The following is a 13,787-nucleotide window of genomic DNA, read 5'->3' as shown; positions in this document are numbered from 1 at the left end:
TTTGAGTCTGGCGAAAAAACACCTTCCCTTCTTTTCATGCTTCGTGAAGAAGAATTACCATTTATCACAACAATATCCGAAGTATCCTGAAAAGTGTTGAAGCTTCGTAGAAACATTCTTCAAGACTATACTTCAGAGATCAATATTGTTTCTCCTTGTGACTTGGCATGATTTGCCCCTTTTTCAAAGCGTTTTCCCGAAGATTGATATCATATCTCTTTCTTATGCCACATGCAGTATGATGTATGATGCTTATGTTATGCAAAAAATGATGCGATGATGTTATGCTATGTAAAGTGATATTCCGAAGGTACACGCATATCTGCGCGATAAAACATAATCTTTTTGTGAATCAGCGTTGACTTTTCGCTATAAGCCTCCCTTAGGAGCTTCTTCGCCTTTTACTTCAGCGGAATCAGCGTTGACTTTTCGCTGTAAGCTCTGCATTCCCTTAGGAACGACTTTGGAGCTTCTTCGCCTTTTACTTAGGCGGTATCAGCGTTGACTTTTCGCTGTAAGCTCTGCATTCCCTTAGGAACGACTTTGGAGCTTCTTCGCCTTTTACTTAGGCGGTATCAGCGTTGACTTTTCGCTGTAAGCTCTGCATTCCCTTAGGAACGACTTTGGAGCAGAAAACTTACACTGCGCTCCCTTCGGAACGACTTTTTGTGACTTCGTCAAACTTACTCTGCGTTCCTTGGAACGACTTTTCGTTGCTTCGAAGAATTTTTTCGATAATTCGAAGGTCCTCTTTGTTATGACAAATCCTTAAACTTCAACAACTGAAGCCTGTGAAGAAAATATATTTTCCTTATGGGAACTATTTTCATAAAATCTAAACAATGTCCTTTATTACACAAAAAATAAAACTGAATGAAAAAGATTACTATCAAAGTAGGATATTTGTCAATAGATGTGCTTTGATTCTGGCACAGTGCTGTTGACCGTGCGAGCTTCGGACTGTTCTCTGAAGTCCCTTTGATGCGGATCATATTGGCTCCCTTCTGGCTGCTGGCCTTGTTGCAACGGAGGTGGAGGCGGAGGCTGTTGCCAGGAAGCTTGAGGCTGACTCGCCGAAGCAACAGAGACTGCAGGATGGTTGCCCACATATTCTGGGATGTAGGGCGAATGATACGAAGCTGTATGCATGACCTGCTTCGGCTGGGCTTGTTGTGCTGCTGCTTCAGCTATTTCCTTTTGCTTCTGAATAGTAACATGGCACATCCTGGTAGTATGACCTTTGTTCTCACCGCAGAATAAGCAAAAGATTCTTCTCAGTTGATCGCCAAATCTTCCTCCGAAGCCCCTGGCACCTCTGCCTCTTGGTGCTGGTGGTCGGAAAGAGCTTTGCTGTTGCCCCGAAGCCTGCGAGGAGTATTGTGGCCTTTGCTGCTGACTCCCTTTATCATCATTTTGAGTAGAATTGTGAATTGACCTGACATGCCTCGGGTAGAACCTTCCTCCGAAGCCCCTGGTCATCTCAGAAAACTTAAAAGCCTCCTCCTTTCTTTGACGAAAATCATTGTCAGCTCGAATGTATTAGTCCATCTTCTGGAGCAACTTTTCCAGCGTTTGTGGTGGCTTTCTGGCAAAATACTGTGCTGACGGCCCTGGCCGAAGCCCCTTGATCATAGCCTCAATGACAATCTCATTGGGCACAGTTGGCGCCTGTGCCCTCAATCGTAGAAACCTTCGGACATATGCCTGAAGGTACTCTTCATGGTCCTGGGTACACTGGAAAAGAGCCTGAGCAGTTACCGGCTTCGTCTGAAACCCTTGAAAACTAGTTATCAGCATATCCTTCAATTTCTGCCAAGAAGTGATTGTCCCTGGCCGAAGAGAAGAGTACCAAGTCTGAGCAACGCTTCTGACGGCCATGACAAATGATTTTGCCATGACTGCCGTGTTGCCACCGTACGAAGATATAGTTGCTTCATAGCTCATTAGGAATTGCTTAGGGTCTGAGTGACCGTCATATATGGGAAGCTGGGGTGGCTTGTAAGTCTGTGGCCAAGGTGTAGCCTGCAATTCTGTTGAGAGAGGAGAAGCATCATCAAAAGCAAAGTTGCCATGATGGAAATCGTCATACCAGTCTTCCTCATTACGAAAGTCTTCCTGGTGAAACTCTCTGCGTGGAGGCCTTCGGTTTTGATCATCTTGAACAAGATGACGAACCTCTTCGGAAGCTTCATCTATTTGTCTCTGAAGATCAGCTAGACGAGCCATCTTCTCCTTCTTGCGTTGAACCTGCTGCTGAAGGATTTCCAGATTCTGAATTTCCTGATCTAGATCATCCTCCGGAGGTGTTGGACTGGCTGCCTTCCTCTTCTGGCTTCGTGCCTCTCTAAGAGAAAGGACGTCTTGATTGGGGTCCAGCGGCTGCAGCGTGCCAGCCCCTGCTGCTGAAGCCTTCTTCGGCGGCATGACGAAGGTGATGCTTGCCGAAGGTGTTAAAAAGCTCAAGAAATGGAAGTGAGTTCACCGGAGGTGGGCGCCAATGTTGGGGACTTGTTCTCAAGTGCTAAGAGTTAAGAACAAGGCAACACAGAAAATGTTAATCGTTATAGTCCTTCGTCCTTCGAAGCATTATTTCCCTTAGGATATAATGATTTACGGACGAAGGTTATGAAGGACGTACCTTCATAAAATCATTAAACGATGACGAAGGTGAAAATGTAAAGGATATAAAAGACAATATGAACGATTATATATTATTATCAGGCATAAACAGGAATATTATTGAATTATAAGTGTACCTTCAATCGAGAGAGGATGACAATACAAGCGTGACGCAAAAAGTGAATGCCCAGTCAGCGTGAACAGTACGGGGATACTGTTCACCTATTTATAGGCACGGGACACAGCCTTTACAAAATTACATATATGCCCTTTACATTTGATAATAATTCTATAGTAGTCTATCGAGGTCTGAATAGCCTTTTCATCTTTAAGTCGGTTCCACTCTTTGCTGTCACGCCGAAGCTTTCCTGCTCGCACCTTCGGTTCTGTATCAACCTTCGTATTATCCCGGTCTACAGCAATGCCGACTTTAGTCCGAGGATACCTGTTCACACATTGTACTCCAGAAATACTGTTAAATCCTATTTTTGAGGACCTTCGGATGCCGAAGGTCCCCAACAGCCACATTTACAGGATGGGAGTTCTTCCCTATTCCTTTTATCTTGTTGTGAGGTCGTTCAGGACAAGCATGCATGCATTCTTAAAATTAAACAATTGAAAAATTAAGTGAGGACCTAATTACAAATGAAAACCAACTAGGTCCCAGGCAAAGTTTTATTTCCTTGTTCTTTTATAATTCTTTTCTTTTTACTTATGCTTAACCATGCACAGATGACTTCCCACGGATCCTCAGACGACGGGAATGCACTGTCTCATACTGACGGGCTTGCACGAGAGGGCTTTCCCCGCATTTTGTGGGAGGTACTTCAGGGGGCCGGATACACGACACCCCCTCAGTACGCGGTACAGCAGTTCGAGAAGCACCGAGTGCCCCGCTGTAGGGTGAGGATGACTTTGGAGCCTCATCCTCTGCAGCCAGGCTGGCGCTCTTTGGACTCCGAGTCTTTCGGATACCGAGCGGAGGACACGATCGAGGCGATCGCTCTGCATGGATTGACCACCTTCTGCGGATTCCATCCTTTGGAGCTGGCTACCCACCCCATTGGCTTGTTCCCCGCCGAAAGGGAGGACGACCCAATGTGGAAGGATAGGGTGGAGCATGCCAAGGATATCTGGGCCATCTACCCAGGACAGACTGCGCACTTGATCGTACGGTGCATGAATGCTCTGTACCGTCTGCAGGTGATGCGCGGTGAGGCGATGTCCCATCTGATGGCACTACTGGAGGGAACAAAGATTACGTTGGACAACAGAGAGGAGCTCGTGGTTGATTTGTCCACTGAAATGCTGGAGAAGGACTTGCAGGTGGAGCAGCTATCCATTGATATCCAAGAGTTGGAGGAGCTAGTGGGCACCAGGGAGAACACCATAGAAGTTCTCGAGGATCAGCTCATTAATACCCAGCAGCAGCTTGCCAAGGCTAATGAGCACTTGGACATGCATCATCAGGAGATCCAGGACATGGAGGCCAACGAGGACGTCGACATCGAGGGAGGAGAGGAGCCTGCCTCTAGTGTGGACACTGCTGGCTCAGGGAGACCACCTTCCCCTGAGTCAAGTGTTGCCTCGTTCGCTCATTAGATGTCCAGGATAGAGTTAGACGTTGGTGATGGTAGGACTCCTCGCAGCTAGCTTAGCTTTTGCACCCTTGGGGTACTAGGCTAGGTAGAGTTGAGTCTTTTTGGGGCAATTGATGTAATAGTGCTAAACTCTTTTGGAAACATGTTTGTTGGATGCGGTTATCAGTCTTAAAATTGGAAGGCGAATTTTATGCCTTTTTAAATCCTTTGGTTGAAGTTGGAGTCTATCATTTTGCTTTTGACTCTTTTCGCCGCGATTAAACCTTGAACTAGGAGTTATGGTGTTAAGTATATTCGTGGTTTTTCAGATAGCCGGGAGGAAGCGTCGTGGCCAGAACGAGCGCGTTCCTCCACCGCCGCCACCACCTCCCACTCTGCAGGAGCTCATGGCTCAGCAGAATGAGATTTTGAGGCAGCTAGCTCAGCGTCAGCCACCACCTCAGCATTATAGTGGTGGAGACCATCAGCGTCACCCCGCGGCAGCTACCTACCAGGAGTTCCTCAGTACTCAGCCTCCACTGTTCACAAGGGCGGAGGACCCACTTGATGCAGATGTATGGTTGCGAGTGGTGGAATCCAAATTCCCACTACTCCATGGAGCTTGTTCTGAGGTCACTAAAGTCAGGTTCGCCACCCAGCAGCTTCGCGGACCCGCAAGGACTTGGTGGGACCATTTTCTTGCCATGCAGCCAGAGGATCGAGAGGTGGAATGGAGGGAGTTTAGGGCAGCTTTCAGGGGACACCATATACCAGCCGGGATTATGGACCGGAAGCTCAATGAGTTTTTGGCCCTCACTCAGGGCAACAGGACAGTGTTGCAGTATGCCCAGGCCTTTAATGACTTGTGCCAGTATGTGGGATACCACGCGGATACAGATGAGAAGAAGAGAGACAGGTTTAGGAGGGGGCTCAGCACTAAGCTCCGTGACCGTCTCAACACCGTCCGGGCCAACAGCTACAATGAGTTGGTCAACATGGCTATCTCCCAGGAGGATTGCATTACAGCTCGACAGGCAGAGAAGAAGAGGAAGACCCCTGTGGCAGGACCCTCAGCTCAGCCACAACGCTTCCGGATTGTGTCCGACACTCAGAACAGGGGACCACAGCAGCAGCAAGGGCGATGGGTGATCCGACCACAGCAGCAGCAGCAGTAGGCACCCAACCGCACCCAGTTTCAAGCTCAGAGGAATAATCAGCAGCAGCAGTACCGCCAGGCAAATGACAACAGGTGTTTCACCTGTGGCAACACCGGGCATTATGCCAAGAATTGCCCCCAGAACCAGCAGAGGCAGGGGCAGAACGTCAATCAGAACCAAGGCAAGAGGCAGAAGGTGCAAGTGAGGCAAGGCAGGCTGAACTTCACCACCATGGCTGATATTCTAGAGGGAGCACCCGTCATGACTGGTATCTTTACAGTTTTAAATTATCCCGCAATTGTTCTCTTTGATTCTGGTGCATCACATAGTTTTATCAGTGCCAAGTTTAGTGCCAAATGCCAGCTGCCCTTTCACCACACCGATGGGGGCATTACAATTTCAACACCAGGAGGCAGAGTTGCCACTTACCAAATCAATAGGCAAGTGCCTATAAAATTTGGTAGTCTTGTGATTAGAACCACCCTTCTCATCTTAGGATTGGATAGCGTGGATATTATATTGGGAGCTGACTGGTTGACCAGGCATCAGGCAGTATTGGATATTGCAGCCAGGGCCATTGAAATTCATTCCCCTGCTTATGGCGAGACTGTTTTATATTTACCTGGCCAGGGATGCACCCGTTCTTGTGCCTTTGTTATGATAGAGTCCCCAGTGGAAAAGATCCCAGTGGTCCGTAACTACCCGGATGTTTTTCCGGATGAATTGCCAGGGATGGCACCTGACCGAGACATTGAGTTCGCCATCGAATTGCAACCCGGGACTGCTCCTATCTCCAAGAGACCTTATAGGATGCCTCCCGCGGAATTGGCAGAATTGAAGAAGCAATTGCAAGAGTTGTTGGACAAGGGGTTTATTCGCCCAAGTACTTCACCATGGGGATGTCCAGCATTATTTGTGAAGAAAAAGGATGAGAGTTTGAGAATGTGTGTTGACTACCGCCCTCTCAAAGCGGTGACTATCAAGAACAAGTACCCACTGCCCCACATTGATGTTTTGTTCGATCAGTTGGTAGGAGCCAAGGTATTCTCCAAGATAGACCTTCGCTCAGGTTACCATCAAATCAAGATCCGTGCTAGTGATATTCCCAAGACGGCCTTCTCAACCAGATATGGGATGTATGAGTTTTTGGTGATGTCTTTCGGGCTGACCAATGCCTCGGCTTATTTCATGTACTTAATGAACTCAGTATTTATGCCAGAGTTAGACAAGTTCGTGGTCGTTTTCATTGATGATATTCTGGTCTACTCCAAGAATGAAGACGAACATACTGAGCATCTGCACATCGTGCTTCAGAGACTGCGTGACCATCAGTTGTATGCTAAGTTGTCTAAATGCGAGTTCTGGCTGAAGGAGATTAAATTCTTGGGTCACACAATTTCTCAGGATGGGATATCAGTTGATCCTGAGAAGGTACAAGAGGTGATGGATTGGAAACCCCCGACTACAGTAAGGCAGATTCGAAGTTTTCTAGGTTTGGCAGGGTATTATCGACGATTTATTCCGGATTTTTCCAGGATTGCCAAACCAATGACTGAACTGTTAAAGAAAGGAGTCAAGTATGTTTGGAGCCAGAAGTGTGAAGATGCCTTTCATACCTTAAGGCAACATTTGACAACAGCCCCAGTGCTGGCTCAACCAGACAACACCAAGCCATTTGAAGTTTATTGTGATGCTTCTGTTACCGGATTGGGATATGTCTTGATGCAAGAGAACAGAGTCATTGCTTATGCTTCACGAGCACTCAGGCCCCATGAGCAGAACTACCCGACACATGATCTGGAATTGGCATCTGTGGTTCATGCTCTTAAGATATGGAGACACTACTTGATGGGAGCTCATTGTAACATCTACACTGATCACAAGAGTCTCAAGTACATCTTCACTCAGGCAGATCTGAACATGAGGCAAAGGAGATGGTTGGAGTTAATCAAGGACTATGATTTGGAAGTGCATTACCATCCGGGCAAAGCAAATGTTGTGGCAGATGCCTTGAGCAGAAAAGCCCAGTGCAATTGTATGAGCATGGATGCAAGAGTCACCACCTTGTGCGATGAGTTGTGCAAGCTGAACCTAGAAGTTGTTTCTTCGGGTGACTTAAGTTATATCTCGGTGGAACCCACATTGCAAGAGCAAATAGTAAGGGCGCAGATTGAGGATAAGGGTGTCCAAATGATTAAGGAAATGGTCAAGCAAAAGGCAGAGAAATACAAGTGTTTCCGACAGGACAACAAGGGAGTTATGTGGTTTGGAGATAGATTGGTTGTTCCCAAGGACCCTGAGCTCAGAAAGAAGATACTAGATGAAGCTCACCTTTCCAAATTCTCCATGCACCCTGGTAGCAACAAGATGTACCATGATCTCAGATCTCTATATTGGTGGACCAGGATGAAGAGGGAAATTGCCAAGTACATATCCGAGTGTGACACCTGCCAGAGGATCAAGGCCAGTCACTTAAAGGTAGCAGGCCCTTTGCAGCCCCATCCCATACCATCTTGGAAATGGGAGGACATTTGCATGGATTTTATCGTGGGATTGCCCAATACCTCCAGGCACCATGATTCCGTTTGGGTTATTGTGGACAGGTTGACCAAGACCGCTCATTTCTTGCCAGTGCACACCACCCACAAGACGGAGAAGTACGCAAAAATTTATGTTGATCAAATAGTGCGATTGCATGGTATTCCCAAGACCATTATATCTGACAGAGGAGCACTGTTTGTGGCACGCTTTTGGGAGAAGCTGCAAAAATCACTTGGAACCCAAGTAATCCGAAGCTCAGCATACCATCCCCAAACAGATGGCCAGACCGAAAGGGTGAATCAGATTCTGGAAGACATGTTGCGAGCATGTGCACTACACTACGGGAAGGATTGGGACAAGTGTCTGTCTTTGGCAGAGTTTTCTTACAATAACAGCTATCAGTCCAGTCTGAAGATGGCACCTTTTGAAGCCTTATATGGGAGAAGGTGTAGGACCCCACTAAATTGGTCTCAAGCAGGAGAAAGGGAAATTTTTGGGCCAGATTTGGTACTCGAGGCAGAGGCAAAGGTTAGGATTATTACCAAGAACTTAGAAGCTGCTCAGGCCCGGCAAAGGAGCTATCATGACAAGAGGCGGAAGCCTCTACAGTTTGAGGTGGGAGATCATGTTTATCTTAAGGTGTCACCCACCAAGGGTGTCCAGAGATTCGGGATCAAGGGCAAGTTAGCTCCTCGCTACATTGGACCCTATGAGATCAAAGCAAGTTGTGGACCTGTAGCCTATCAATTGGAATTGCCACCTCACATGTCGGCATTTCACAATGTGTTCCATGTATCTCAGCTGCGGAAATGTTTTCGCCTACCCACTGAAGTGCTACCGGAACCGGACATTGAGGTAGAACCAGACTAGTCCTATCAAGAGTACCCCGTCAAGGTATTAGATCAAAAGGAGAGATCAACTCGGGCAAGGTCGGTCAGAATGTATAAAGTTCAGTGGAGTCACCATTCAGCAGAAGAAGCTACATGGGAGACTGAGGATTTTCTACGCTCTCGTTTCCCCGACTTTCTACCCAAAGGAGTCGGTACGTAACCCCAAAACCCCACCCCCACCTGCCCTTTGAATCCAATTATAAGAAAAACTTAGATAACAAGGATAGTCTAAGTTGTGGATTTAACTTAAGAAGGGCTTCCTTCTGAAGTTGCAAAGAGAATGACATTCGAAGAGCAGTTAACAAGAGAAACTCGAGTATAAAGAAAGAATAGCACCAACACACCTTCAAGCACCCCAAGGGACTCTACCTAAAATCTCGGGACGAGATTCCTTTAAGGGGGGAGGGCTGTAACACCCTAGGTGTTACCATGGCTAGAGCACATAGGCACTAAGGACTGTGAATTATATGTGGTAGAGGCTTAAGGCAACACATAAGAACCTTGGAGATCATGTGCTAATCAAGTTGCCAATGACCTAAGAAGCATTACTCTAATCCTTGCACACTTACTACCTTGGATAAGAGGGGAGAAGAACCCTAGACCTCTCTTAAACCCTATCTCCCAAAACCCTAGATAAGAGGGAAAAGAGAGTGAGCAAGTGTGCAAAACATGAGTAATATTTACCCAAACCTTAAGTAACCTTATAACCAGCAATTAGGGGGAGGAAATATTGCAAAAAGACCCCTGGAGAAACCCCAAATCAAATCTCCATGTGGAGAGAGAGCTAGAGCTCTCTATTTCTCTCTAAGTTAAAAATTATACCTACACTAAAGATCAATTGTGTTCACCTCGAAGCTGGCATCAAATCCACCTATGTCCTATACCAAAAATGTGGCATACCACCCAAGGCACCCACTGGAAAAAGCTGAGCCCGAGACTTGGACGTTTGACATGCCTTGGCATGGTTTTTGCGCGAGGTGGGCAGTGTGACACACCCGATTTGGCGACCAGAGATCTCCCTACCTAGGCCATATCTGCCATGGCAGCTCACGGATGAGAGACAGCCCTAGGTGCCAGGAAAAGACTCGCGCCGAATTTTTGCCAAGATTCGCACGTTTGCGACTTGGGTGAGCTGTGGAACACAGGCAGATTAAAAGCTCCACGTGTTCGACGCGCCCTGAGCTCGCCAGAGCACGCCCGCGCGCGCCCCGCGTCGCGCCAACGGCCAGCCGGCGCCCTGTCCCGCGCCCGCGCCTATAAAGCCCTCCCAGGCGTCGGTTACACTCTTCCGCGCACGCTCAAGCCTCACCGGAGTTCAGTTCGCCGTCGTTTGCCCGTGCGCGGCGTGTCCGCGGCCACCCGAGCCACTGCCGCCGTAGACCGGCCAGTCCAGCTTTCCCCAGCCCCATCCAACCCTCTGAGACGAGTGTATACGCCCCAGTGAAGCTCCCCGAGCGAGGAATCGAAGCCTACTTCGCCGGAGAGGCCAGTCCACGGTCGCCGGAGCTCTCAACCCCGCCGGAGTTCGTGGACCGGGTAAATCACTGAGCCATTTCTCGATTCACTGCGCAGATAGCCTATACGTCACCCCAGGAAGCTCACCGTGCCCTTGGATTGAACCAGATCGCCGTGGTTTGGCCGGTACACTCGCCGCCGACGAGAACTCCCGCCTGCGCACGTGGACCGGACGATTCCGGCCATCCCCGCCGTCAAGCCGCACCTCGCTGTGACAGCCAGAACCTCCCCGAGCCAACCCTGCCCTTCACCGGACCTATCTCGCCGCCGGTAAGCCGCGCCACCCTTTTCTTTCCCGCGGGTACTGTTTACTTTGGGGGAAGGACTGCGGGTGAGAGGAAGAAAAGGTCAGGGGGCTTTTTGAACTGTCAGCGACCCAGGGGAATAGTGGCGCAAGGGTAGAACTGCGAGGATTGATTTAGTTTAAACCCAGGGACCTCGGTGTAAACTATTTTTCCAGGAAACTCTTATTAAATCTGTTTTTAATTTGAACAGAGACTTTAAAAATTCATAACTTCTATTTAGTTCATCCAAATTTGGTCAAACCAATTTTGTCAGGCTCTAAATAATGTAACCTACTTAAGAAAAATATAAAACTCCCTAGGTGCTAAGGGAAACTTTAAAGTTCTGATTTAAGTATGGATTTAGCCAAAAGCTCAATAATAGAAGGAAAAATGGTTGTGCTATTTGACTAGGGTTAGAAAAATTTGGAGAAGTTTATATCTACCTACTTACCTGTTTAAAAATGTTAAACCTCTCTGTCCACTCCATTAAGTTAGTTTTTACCCCTTATTCTACAATATGCTTAAGGTTAAGAAAAATAGAAAGTATAAGTTAAATAATGAACCAGAGGGCACCCCTATTTTTGTTAGGATACTTATTCAATGTAGTTCACTGGAAAAATCTATCATACCCTGGTTTAGTATAAAAAAAGTGGGATACCTTTTATTTTGATAAAACAAGGGAAACTTAGAAAAACCCTACAAAAATAACCCCAAGATGAAAACACCCTAGCCCTTGGGATAACTAATGTTTTGTTAATAAGAACATAGGAAAAATATGAAATCTGATGTTTGACATTTTTCAAATAATAATGTAGTAGAAAGTGCCTTTTTGCCAATTAACTTTAGAAAATCATAACTAAGTAACCACCCCTTAGCTTTCTGTGGTTTTTGGCACAGAAGCCTATTATTACTGTTAGATGCCAACAAAAATAACCCTTAGGGCAGACCCCACCTCTAATTAAGAGATGTAGTGTAAAGTGGCCCATTTTACACCACTCTTGTTATTTTTGTCTAAAGCATAGCCTTATTATTTTGAGCCTCAAATTCTTAAAACAAGCTAGAAAAGCAAATAGCAACCCACTGTAATTTTTACAGAATTTTTGGAAAATATTAAACCACTGTCGTAGTTCAAACCTCATTAAAAACCATAAATAGAAATTAAAGAAAGGAAAAGGATAAGGGTAATTAAGGTCATCCTAAAACCCTTGTAATTTGTCCACTAAAATAGATAAAGACAATACAAATCTACTATGTTATCCCCAAGGAAAACCTAAGCCTAAAAAGTAATAAGCCTAACCCACTAGAAGCCCCGCATGGCTAAGAAACCCTAAGTTACTCCTTAACTTAGTTTTCTTTTTAGCTTAATGTTATTTAATCCTGCATAATCATAACATACATGTTCATTGCATTCGATAGACTGTAACCTTGCTGACGGAGAGTACGTCCTCGTGCCGGAGCAAGGAGCTGCTCAAGAGGTAGCCCCGGATCCAGCACCAGAGTCTGCACCAGAGGACCTGCCTGCCACTGCTTTGGAAGGCAAGCCCCGGTTTATGCATAACCTGTTACTTATGCTATTTGACTTCACTTAATGATTGTAGGATTGATTGTGCACTTAGGTGTAGGAATTGTTTGAAACCCTAGTTGCATGATCTCAGGAATTCTTTTGAGATGAATACTAGTATGATAGGTCGAGTAGTTGCTTTATTTAATTAGGATCTCGGTAGAAGACGAGTGATTTTTCTAGCACTCGCGCGAGATCAGGATTTGGTTGTACCCACCTTCATACTATTATGATACTAGTGGTAGACAACAATCCATGGGGATTGGTTGCCTACGAGATGGGAAAATGGAATAAGGATTTCCGTGCGGATACCTGTGTCAAGCGTTTGAACGTACTGAACACATACTGAGAAATATGGTAAACCGGTAAGCCTAGTACCTGATTGAACCTGGCAGCAGATTGCCCTCCTCACGCGACCTGAGACGAGGTCTCCCATTCCGGTTATGGTGGGTACAAGTGCGGTCGCTGCACGACGGCAGTCGGGGTCAGTGAGGCATTGTACGCCAAGGCGGTGAGCCCCTCTCTGCTGACGGGGAATCGATGGGGACGGTTGATGTGTGTGGGGACGGAGTGCCCCTGCATGTCGTGTGTTTAGGTTTACCTTGCAAGGATAAAAACTCGATTCGAATCGTCTGCTTCTCGCAGCTAATGAGACTGCTTGATCCATTGTACTGCATTGAGTAACAAGTGGAAATGTGATGAGTTGATATAAGTTGTTGATTGCTAATAATGCTTGCTACCATGTATGAATAGATAGTTCACTTTTAGCCTTAAGAGAGTCACACTTAAATTGACAAAGTTAAAACTTGACTTAGAAACTCAGCTAGTGCTTTTGGCAACCAAACACCACAGCCAAACAGCTGCATGTCTAGAGGTAGAGGAGTAGACTCCTCACACCGGGTAAGTCTAGCTGAGTATTAGTATACTCAGCCTTGCTTGTGGCATAATTTTTTTTACAGGTTCTCTGGAGGAAATGGTTGCTGGAGTGACTTGGCCGTCCATCTTGCCACCGGGTTGGACTGTCGAGTGGGACCCTGCCTCGGCTGAGGAAGAGCATGAGGAGTGATGGGACAGGCTTCCCCATCTCTCCGTTTACTTACCGTTAGTTTTATTCCGCTGCACTTCAAACACTGATGGCTACTTTTGAAAAACTCCGATGATGATGTAATAATTTAATACTCTTTTATGCATGGTTTTATGCTTTATTGTATTTGCTCTGTGACTCACCATCGAGTGAGATTGTGGTACTTGATCCTGTCAGTGGCCGCGTCGGACTAGATCCGAGGGATTGACGGGTTATTCCCATTTAAGTGTGGTCTAGCCCTTAAAGCGGGACTTAAACACTTAAGTTGGAATAATTCGGGCGGTTCTGCCACATTTAGGTTCATATAATAAAATATGTGAATAATGTTATCTATTTCTGATACATCTTTCTTTAATGTTTCATGTTTTAAATTTTATTTCATATTATTTTGTAATCCTAATCATGAAGGTGTAACCTTCGTGATATTCTACTCATGGCCTTCGTCCGAAGTTCATTAAATCCTTGAGGGAGATAATGCTTCAGCGGACGAAGGGCATTAATATTTAACATTTTATGTTGCCTTGTTCTTAATTCATAGCATTTGAGAACAAGTCCC

The sequence above is a fragment of the Zea mays genome, chromosome 2 (genome assembly GCF_902167145.1).
Source record: "Zea mays cultivar B73 chromosome 2, Zm-B73-REFERENCE-NAM-5.0, whole genome shotgun sequence".
NCBI lineage: Eukaryota > Viridiplantae > Streptophyta > Magnoliopsida > Poales > Poaceae > Zea > Zea mays.
The sequence above is the reverse complement of the archived record's forward strand: the minus strand, read 5'-3'. Positions refer to the sequence as shown.